This window comes from Azolla caroliniana, unplaced genomic scaffold (genome assembly GCF_043228905.1).
Source record: "Azolla caroliniana isolate FFs.n. ecotype wild unplaced genomic scaffold, voAzoCaro1.0.p SCAF_17, whole genome shotgun sequence".
Taxonomy (NCBI): Eukaryota; Viridiplantae; Streptophyta; class Polypodiopsida; order Salviniales; family Salviniaceae; genus Azolla; species Azolla caroliniana.
Genome location: NW_028230452.1, coordinates 1,648,776 through 1,660,052, shown reverse-complemented (window position 1 = coordinate 1,660,052; position 11,277 = coordinate 1,648,776). Strand labels below are relative to the sequence as shown.

Genomic DNA, 11,277 nt, shown 5'->3' with positions numbered 1-11,277 from the left:
CAAATAATGTCCCAAAATGCACCTCGATTATGGCACAATTAAGTTGAAATAAAACATAAAATAACATCCCAAAGTATGTAATATCAAAAATTTAGGATGAGAAGTCTAGGCATCTTCATGATTCCTTTCATTGTACAATGAACACATTTCATAATGAAAGTAGGCAATATAGTTATCTATGACACATACAATTCTAGAGTTTATCTATGTCACCCTCTACGCCTAAGCTTGGTTTGTTTTGTCTACGTGCAAATTTTCTTCGTATCACTCTGTCTCTCTTTCATGTGCTAGGCTACATTTGGAAAAATTTAGTGACGTTTCCATGTTGGAAAGCATTATGCCATCGCATAAACCAAGCACACATTCTTTGTCTAAGCTCTCCTCCCCAAAGCAATGGACCACACCTACACATAGGTAGTAGGATTATATGCACACAATCATACACACGCACGCAAAGCAAAAAATAGTTTCTTTCTTTATAAAAAGGAACTTCGTAAAGAATGTTTTTTAAAATTCATTTAAACAATTTGTTCGAGGATCATCATTAAATCCAGCAGGTTATATTGATAAATACTATGATACTTATTTTATCTCTAATATAATCTTTCTAAATGAAATACTTTTTTTGATCAATGGTTAATTAATGGTCTTATCAACGAAATGAGGGGTTTCAACTTATTTGGCGGAGAATGTACGACATACATTCTACGCCAAATATTATTTGGTCATTAAATCCAGGTTTAACATAATATTTCTAAGTGAAATACTTTTTTTGATCAATGGTTAATTAATGGTCTTATCAACGAAATGAGGGGTTTCAACTTATTTGGCGGAGAATGTATAATATATGCAATAGAGTGTCTTATTATCATACATACAATCATACAATCGTGTATATACATTCATACATATACACATTAATATAAAGATTTATACATACACGTATATATGTATTCATAAAATCAATTGTACATACACACAAACATACATCATATGTTCCATGTTTACAGTGTCATGGCTAATGAATAGATAGATACAAAAAGAGCAGAAATAGAAGAGTGTAGATAGAGACTGTGTGTCTGTGTTTGTCCCACATAGAGAGGACGGAGACGAAGAGAGGTATAAATTGAGGGCTGTGAGCAACATGTCTACTTATATACCTGTGCTGGGTCCTTCAAAGTTCAGATAATGCCATTGGGTTAGGGCCGGTGCACCCATTGCCCTCCTAGATGGGTTGTTTGACCTAGTGTTTCACCAAATGGGAGAGTGCAAGTCATATTATGTGTCATGAAGAGTATATATGTAAATAGAAGAGATAGACAATAGGGAAGTGAATTGTATATAGAATCATGGATTGTATGTATAGGCACATTATATGTATACATATGTATAGATAGATAAGTTAGGTGGGTAGGAGGCAAAGAACTGTGGGTAGCCAAACGGGGTGTTATGTATTAGCCCTACACTGCCCATTGCTTGTTCGGACGTTGGGACATCATTTGTTATTGTAAACTTTGTGGTGTCAATGGACCACGTTTGTTAGGTCGATCTTTGGGCCCTTCGGAGTTAAACACTGTATTTTCCATGTGCACGTCCATCATATCCGCTTGCCGTATGCATAACATGTTCAAGCTCAAACGCTAAAAAAATATCTATCTATCTTATTTGTCATGGTTGTACCCACGATCTTGTATCGTTCAATGATTGGGTATTTGTTAGATTTGCTTGGATTTCTCTAATGTCTATGCCCCCCCCCCCCCCGTCAAGAACACATCCTCATTCAAAGTTACATCTATGAAAATGATACCATGTTTGAGACAATGAAGTTTAGATTTATAGTACGGGATGATTCTAAAGTTGATTTCATTAAAACATTGTTCTTTCACTTGAGTAATTCTTAAATTTGTTTTGATTTCTCTAATGTTTATGCCCCCCCCCCCCCCCCCCCCCCCCCCGTTCAAGAACATATCCTTATTCAAAGTTACATCTATGAAAAGGATACCATGTTTGAGACATTGAAGTCTAGATTTCTAGTATGAGATGATTCCAAAGTTGTTTTCATGAAAACATTGTTCTTCCACTCGAGTAATAACTTAAGATAAGCTAACAAGGGCATTTGTCATTTTCTTGTTGGTTAAAAACTTATTGCAATTACAATTGAAAGTACCGTGTCTTAGCAACCATTTTACGAATTTTCTCTAATGGGTTACTGAATCATCATGTAGACGCCTTCATTCATATTAATAACATAGAATACACGTAGAGTGATGTGCCAAGGCCGTTCTAGCCCTTAGGGTATGCCATGATGATCTTTTTGATTATTTAGGGCAATCCATAGTACAAAACATACACTTGTGCATGGATATACATGATTGCACCAAGATTTAAATGCATGAATGGGTAAAGAATGAGAGCATACACAAAGTTGGAGTGTTGATATATCATGGAGATAGCTACCACAAAGTCAATAGCACTTGCTTCCACGTGATGTGTATTAGCAACACCAAAGTGGTAGCTTGAAGCAATGTGAACTCAACATATCACCATTCATATTTTGTTGTATGTATTCCAAGTGTTAATGCAATATGTTTTATTGCATATCTCTTTTGAATTAAATGTCGTAGAGTGCAATGTTGTGCACAAGCCATGGTCGTCGAGCAAATCATATGGTTATGAGTGTGCAAATTATAAATTTGGATTGCATAATTGATGTTGAGGTTCTTTGTTTTTAGAAGGGGGGGATTTATGTTTACAAGAAAAAGACATAGTTTACTTTTACGGAAAAGGGGTATCTTTAGTTTTTGGCTAAAAAACATACCCTCATTTGAAGGAAAAAGGCATAGCATGTGCTCATGAGTCACCCCCCTATAATATTGTGGTGTGCATGTGTTCCTTTGTGCCACCCTTTTAACACCCATTTTAGGATGCATGTACCTAAGCCGACCCACCCTTTCAGCTAAGCCAACCCAAATGGGTAACTTTGTATCAACTATAAATTAAGTGAGAAGTAAGAAGCTAACTAGACTGGTTTTGATCTCTTATGTGCATGTCACATATTGGTGGAGAAGCGGGGTACCTGTTCCCCACGTCCAAGCATCCACCTCTTCCCCCTCACCTTAGGTTGCCCACTAACTTCTTGTCCCACGAGTTTCCTCGATCCCCCTCCTACACGATAACCCTCTTGTCCCCCACCTCAGCTAAGTCTAGGTGGCTCTCAGTCCACAGGAGCGATTGACCTCTATCCTCCTATAGTCCTCATATCCCCCACCTCAGCCAAGTCTAGGTGGCCCTCCGTGTTGAATGCGGGTCTCTAATGGACGTATTCACACTATCTCCTTTTGTACACACTAAGTTTAGGCTAGTTATGTAAATAGTGAGAAGGGCAGTTGCCCTAAGTTAGTCAATATATAAACTGACTTTGGTTGATATAACTTAGTTCATCTTGTGCCCAGCGTCTCTCTCTCTCTTGCGTTCTAAGTGACATATTGTTCTATGTCTCTGTTGCCATCAATCTACCTTGATTGTATCAGTTTATTGATCTTCTTACAAAAGAGTGTTGATTTGTTCTGCACTAGACGACCGTATCTCCAACATGTGGTATCAAAGCTTGAGGTTCTTTCGATTCTGATGTTGTCGTCTATCTAGTTGCTATCAGCAACTCTTCTTCTGTACACCGTGAAGATCTCTATAAGATCATTTTCGCGAAGAGAAACGCTGACAAAATTTGCACTCCACTATTCTAAATCACCATTGAAGTGAGCCAATCGGCTACACTTCACTCTTGTGATTGTAGCCGCTTGGAGTGAGATTTCACTTCACAAGCTCTGCCTCAGTCAAACTACATTGGATTAGACAACAATCGAATAGGTCACCTGACGCTAGTCACTCACTTGTCGTAATCACTTGTAGATGTCTGGGCTCCAAGAACAACCCCCTTTTGTACTTCATTCGCCTAGACAACATTCGGAAAGATTAGATGAAATTGTCCTTCTCATTGTTGTAGTCACCTGAACCAAAACTGGCATGGATAATCGACACATACTTTGTGTTCGAAAATCTTGAAAATCGAATCAACATACTCGGGTCCAACTTCGGATCGAGTCTCCCGAATTTCAAATCAGATTCGGCTTTTGTTCAAACATCAATGAAGATGAGATGGTGCAAGTATGCTTGGGCGGCCTCGCACAACGATTCAACCTGTTGAGAACGGCAATCTTGGCGAGAGATACCCCTCCCTCGTTCTTCAACCTCCAATCAATGCTATTGGTCGAAGAAAACCACGTTCAACCAAAGACCAACACATCGGAAGGACAAATGCTCTTCTCCGATACAGATGGTGCCCATAGACGAGGTCGAAGCGGAGAGGTCAATTCAACCTATCCCACGAAGGGAATTCACAATTTCGGCAAGGAAACGGAAGCCATCGAGGAACCTTCATAAGAAGGGGGAGCTTCCACGCCGAACAAGGTGGGCGAACGACGCCACCTACGTGCAACTATTGCGGCAAAATCGGCCATCGCGAAGAGGAGTGCCGAAAAAGATGAAGCGAGTCGGCCTCAACAAGCCGGCAACTCACAAATTACGCCGCGAACGCGGAATACGCGGACTACGACGGACTCTTCGTGATGAGGCATAGAGCGAACTCTATGATGGGCTCCGATCCCGCAAACTCCGCAAGCACCTCCAACTCCGAACACGCGTGGGTCGTAGACTCCGACGCCTCACACCACATGACGTCGCACCAAGAGTGGTTTCGCGACTTGCGAACGCCGGATCGACCCGGCTACATAGAGACCGGAGACGACACTCTGCATCCCATTCGGCACATTGGCGATGTCCCATTCGGGAAAGAAGGCGAGCAAACCTGCATCAAGAATGTCTTGCACGTGCCCACAATAACAAAGAATTTGGTCTCGGTCAGCCAAATCATGGAGCAAGGCATGCAAGTCCACTTCAACAATGAAGGTTGCTTCATCAAGAAAGACGACCAACTCATAGCCAAGGGACGGAGAGACAGTCGCTTGTTCATCCTCGACTTGAACGAGGTAAAATCGGCCATGTACGCCAAAGGTCTCAAGACTGAGACAAACATCGAGTTGTGGCACAAGCGAATCGGCCACGTAAACCTCCAACGGCTTTGCAGAATGCAATCAAAGGGAGTCGTAATCGGACTTCCGGCCTTCGAATCGAAACGAGTCAACCGAGTGTGTAAAGCATGCCAACTCAGCAAACAACATCGACTCCCATTCCCGAAGGAGAGCTCCGCAAGCAAAGGCCTCCTTGACATAATCCACTCGAACATATGGGGACCGGCTCAAACGTTGATGCTCGGCGGATGCCGCTACTACGTCACCTTCATCGACGACCACTCGCGCTACGCGTGGATATACCCGATGAAGAAGAAGAGTGAAGTGCTCTCCCACTTTCAAAGGCTCAAAAGCCAAGTGGAGAAAGAAACCGGTCGGCACATTCGATGCCTACGATCGGAAGGAGGAAAGGAGTACTTCTCTGACGAGTTCACCTCCTACCTCCAAGGTGAAGGCATTCGTAGAGAGTTCTCATGCCGACACACTCCCCAACAAAACGGAGTAGCTGAGAGAAAGAATCGACAAATACTCGAGGTAGCACACGCCATGATGCGTGAGAAGCACATGCCGAACTTCTATTGGGCGGATGTGGCATCCACGGTCGTCTATCTCATGAATCGATGCACCACAAATAGCATGCACGAGCTTACTCCATACGAGATCTTCGTTGGAAGAAAGCCCATTCTCTCGCACCTCAAGGTGTTCGGAAGCATTGCGAATGTACGCATCCCGAACGAAAGTCGAGAGAAGCCCGACGCAAAGTCGGAAGAATGTATCGTCATAGGATACTTGTCCGTGAAAAAGGCGTACAAGTGCTTCAACCCTTCGACCCGAGCGGTGCGGATAAGTCACGACGTAGTTTTCGACGAATCGGCATCTTGGTATAAGCTCGATGCGACTCCATCCGACCCGATCGAGGAAGAATTGAATGCCAACTCAGACGACGAAACTCGGCCAAGTCCTCCACCGAAGGACAATCCAAGCTCTACCGAGCTAATTGGCCCACAAGAGCCTCCACGCGATGAAAACACGTCGCGGCCAAGTCCGAAATCGAACAAAGGCAAAGGTAAGATGCCCCAATACGAAGTCGAGGTCCACCCTGACGACCGTGATTCGGATGATTCAGCTCGTTCACTAGACAGTGAGTTCGGTGTACCCATCATGAGGACACTCGGAGTAAAGAAGGCACTCACATCGACAAATGAGAAACTCCGCCGCTCATCACGAGCAAAGACCCAAGTCACTCGTTACGCCTACAACGAGTATATGGCCCATCACTATGCCCTCGCGATGAAGGTAGTGGCCGAACAAGAGCTCGAGGATCCAAGACTTCGTCACAAGCTTGACGGGGGGAATAAGCCGCAGAGAGCCGCACAACGAAGACGCAAAGAGCCGCGCAACGAAGCCGCGAAGAGTCACGCAACGAAGCCGCGAAGAGCCGCGCAACGAGGCCGTGAAGACGCGATGAAAGCCACGCAACGCCGCAAAGAAAGCCGCAAGCCACACCGATGCCGACAAAGCCGAAGGAAGCTAAACCAGACGTTGGACGCCTCACACTTGAGCTTGAGGGGGCGTGTTGAGATATCAAGCTCAACTAGTTTAATCTAGTTAGTCAACACATGTAACTTAGTAGTTACCTAGATCGAATCTAGTTAATGTGTTAACCTTAAACCTTTAAATAGGACCTTGTACTTAAGTGGGATATTCTAGATCCTCCACTCCTTAGTACATTTAATGTAGGACTTACACATAAGTACCTATATTCTACCCACACATGTGCACCTTTGCACATGGGTTGTATATATACCTCATTGTAGGTATTTTTGTATGTTGATGACACTTTTCAATATAGTCAATCATCCCCCATTTATCTTCGTCTTCATAAGTGTAACTTCCTCTCTCTCTCTCTCTCTCTCTCTCTCTCTCTCTCTCTCTCTCTCTTCCTTTCACACACTCTCACGTGCATATCATACTAATCTTCCGCTGCTTAACGTAACCATATAATTAGTCTTTAATTAACCCTAGTTAATTACCTAATTACTTAACAACAAGGTATCCCCTACAATAACCAAACCCAATTGGGCAATACAATTAAATTGTGCTTGAAGGGATGTTGTGAAAACCTCAAGTTTAGTGGATATAAGACCAAATACTCCAGGACCTTGCAATTTTAGTTTGTTTATTGATATTAACCACATGCCATGAAGAGGTTGCAAATTGTAATTACCATGTGTATTACCTTCTTCCTCTATAAAGAGTGCAACATATTTTGTCCATCGTCGTTGACCCTCAAACATGGCCTTGAGAAATGCACATTGGCAATACATGATATATTCATAAAGATTTAATAATATTGTCTCACCAACTTGTTTTGGAGTATGAATATTACTCGAAAGCCACCCAAGTAAGACTCATATTTTCCTTTCCTCTACCACAATGTGAACCTCGTTAAGATTGCCAATAGGATACAAAACATACACACATATGCTATTTTCTATGTCCAACAAGTGCCTATGTCTTTCTATACATGACATGACAACCAGTTTGTGCATATTTATCTTCATAAATGATACTATGGGAAATGATTCCCACACTAGCTTTGCCGTTGTAATGTCATCTCATAGGCTCCTAAAATGAAAATATGATCATTTGCTAATGCTAGATTTGCCTAATGTTAAGGAAAATCATATCAAATCTCCATCTATAGTCACATTGTGCAACATTACCAAAATATTAGACGTGCTACACAAGCAAACAACAAATATTAAATGGCTTAATAGCCATCCTTGTCTAACAAAATTCAAAAGTGTAATGGGAAACCCCCTCATTAAGAATGATACAAGATACAAAACACTCTCCCAAATTATGCATCAATCTTGATTCATTTCGTTCTAAGCCCTTTGTTGTATTTTGTGTTGGAATAGCATATCCATCATACTACGTGTGTATTCTTCATTATAGTTGTTCAAGAAGAACAACAAAGTCAAGATATGCATTGATTTTTGTAAGGTTAACAAAGACACTAGTTGAGATAACTACTTGATGTCATACCTCAAGCACCTCTTAACACATGCAACAAACAAAGAAGCATGTAGTTCCATTAACATATTCTCATGGTACAATCAAATGACTGTTGCACCCCAATATCAATATAGAGACAACCTTTGACACAAAGTTTGGCATTTTTCAGTACAAACAAATGCCATTTAAACCCACCAATGTCATAAGCAGTTTTAAACATGGGGCAAATCGCGTATCCATCTCCATGTAAATGGGCTCTATTGCAAGTCCATTCGGAAGAGCACTTAACCTTACTAAGTGATTGATTCAAAATGAGTGCAATATCAATTGCATTTTGACTCATTTTTTATGCGCAAATACATTTGCCTAACAAGGCTAAAGTTAAATGGATATCAAACGTGCCACCCCATAAACCAACAAGAAGGATGTGCATGCATGATGGGGTACACAAGTTATTATTAGTGTTTCACTAAAATGTTCGCCAAGAAGGTGCAACATTTCTCTATGGACTCCTTGAAGAGTTTAAATTGACCTAAGGAATGCACCAAAGCGTTTCATTTACTCAAGGAATACTAACTAGAGCACCACCATCTTGATCACGAAGTTGGGAAAATAAGTTCATGTGCACCCAAACATGTCAGACTTTCACAATAGGTACAATCTTGGCTCAGCCTAGAGACAAAAAGATGCAAGCCATCAACCAAATCTAATGGAACAAATTTATTCTACTATAGAAAAGAGTGGCACTAGCAATGATATATGTACATTTGTTGAAAAAATAAGTAGTGCGTGCGTCATAGTGAATGAATACATGAAAACAAGAACATTACATAAATGGAAAAGTGTAGATAGAGAGAGACTCAAGAGAGAGTATCTTCTATTTGTCCCACATAGAGAGGACGGGGAGGAAGGGAGCTATAAATGGAGGGCTGTGAGCTGCAGGAAAACATACTTACCTGGGCGGGGTCTATCGGTGATCAGCAAGGCCGATGGCTTAGGGCCGGCGCCTCCATTGCACTGCCGGAGGGGCTGTTTGCCCTAGCATCTCCCCAATGTGGGAGAGTGCACGTCATAATTTGTGGAAGCGGGGGCTCGCGTTCGCGCGGCCCCTTTCTCAATCGAATTAAATTCTGAATGTCATACCGAAATTTTGGCTGTAAATAGAGATATGGGGAGTTTGTATCGATGTTGTAATGCAAATAGCAGATATGGTGTAAACGTGACGTGGTAGAGGGAGTACATGTATGTAAATAACACACATGGGGTGGAGTGGTCATGGATAAGTATATACAGGAGAGATAAACAAACGATAGGGAGGGGGGGGACATTGAAGATACAGAGTGGAGGCAAATATATATATAAATATATAATAGAGACAGACATACAGAATCATGGAGGCATATAAATATATCTATAGATCAGTCTGGTAGGAAGCATCACATGGCATGCCTATACACTCCTGGACATGCTATAGATGCCGCCAAATTCTTACCATTATACGGGTGCGGAAAATCATGGGTATACATACCCCAACCAATAGGAGGTGTAAAGAGAATGTAGGCAAACGGGCTACCAGCTAGGCCTGCCTACACTGGGTATTACCCATTCATTTCTTGTTTAGGTTACGGCCGCCTTCGTGGCCCCAATCAGAGAATAGAGAGCGTCCCGTTGTCAAGGATTTGCCGTGTGAATGCAACGGACTTGGTCAGATCAATGTATTATCTATTATGGGCCCTTCCCAGCTAAACACCTTCCATGTCAATGTCCATAGATCTTCAACCTGTTGGTGTTCGGATCACGCGCATCAGTAATTTTACTAAACACATGTTTAGCTTCCACATACATATTCCGTCCACATTCATCTGGTACTCCAAACGAGTAGGAAGGTTCAGTTTACCTATCTTACAGAATATAAGGAATTGGAGGACATTCTCGTACTATTTATTTGTTCATCATTTATTCTTCCAGATATAACATTTTGGTCGTGATTTTTGTTAGGGGGGCACGCCTGTATGACCTAGGCGTTAGTGCAATACCAAGGCTCCCAGAGACAGCAAGCTGCCTCGAACGGGTGCTGCCCCTATGAAAGAAATTAGGTTAATATCATGTGGCCTTATAGGCCACGTATCAAATATTAAACTGATAAGAACAGATACTACACTTGATCTTAGCCAAAAGGCCGAGAAAGGTATGATTCTTGCTGAGGTTCTACTTCCATACTTATAGGCTCAGGTAAGCAGGATTCCCTATGTGGGATATCTTCCCCCCTCTTATCTACAGTTACGTATGTTAACCTTTTCTCTTCCCACATCAAATAACAATACCATGTATAATAACAACCTTCATGAAAGCTTAGTTGCTTCTCGTGCACCTCGCTCCATACATAATTGACATTACAAAGCTCAATGCCGCCTTGCTTCGGCAATGCTTCCCCAACTCACTCCATCTTGAATCCATGTGCACCTATCCGTACGTACGCCTACATAACCCCAAATTGATTCCTCTTATCCTTGCACTAAGTTCTTGACGATCGTTGGCTTGCAAAGGACTCATACAGTAGTAGTGACCATGTTGGTCTCATTCCCTCCCGTTGTCGTGAAGAAAACTGTCCCTTAGCGCAATCGGTGCATAGCACGTGTGAACCGGCTCTTCACGCGTGCGCGCCCTTTTATGTATATAATAGAGAATTAGGTACATGGGTATATCCTGGGTAGTTAGATTCGGTAGGTAGGAAGTTAATGAAGGAAACGGCTCCCTTCTTGAAGCAATAAAAGAGAGGGAGACGCGGGGAGAGAGGATAGGGCATTGAGGAGGACGAAGTGTTGTCGAACCAAAACCGAACGCTTCTCCTCTGTTCGTTCTCCATCGCTCTTCTCTGCAGGTTTTCGGGAGGCTCGCGCAGCTTCGAGGAACGCCTGTGTGCTTCCGGCAGCACCTCCATCCTATCCCCTTTCATGCGCAGACGAGCAGGCATCAGCATCTGTTCGCCGGCCTGTTCGGTTGTAACCGCTCGCGTGCTCTATTGTTTTTGTGTCATTTGTTAATATACAAACATTCGTGTCTCTCTATCTCTGTGTCCGTTCGTGTCTTCCGCGTTGACAGGTCGTGCCCCTGTGTTTCTTTGCTCATACGTCACCGGGCGTCTCTCTCTTTCTCTTTCCCCTTCAAT

General features: G+C 42.5%; 1 non-coding gene and 1 pseudogene across 1 annotated transcript; one reads left to right on the top strand and one right to left on the bottom strand.

The window, feature by feature from the left end:
- The first annotated feature begins 9,056 nt into the window (after nucleotides 1-9,056).
- LOC147852709 (U1 spliceosomal RNA) lies at nucleotides 9,057-9,221 on the top strand. Its single transcript, XR_015531353.1, has one exon. It is a non-coding gene; the product is annotated as a U1 spliceosomal RNA (small nuclear RNA).
- An 889-nt stretch (nucleotides 9,222-10,110) lies between these two features.
- LOC147852708 (U2 spliceosomal RNA) lies at nucleotides 10,111-10,300 on the bottom strand (annotated as a pseudogene).
- Between the last annotated feature and the right edge of the window lie 977 nt (nucleotides 10,301-11,277).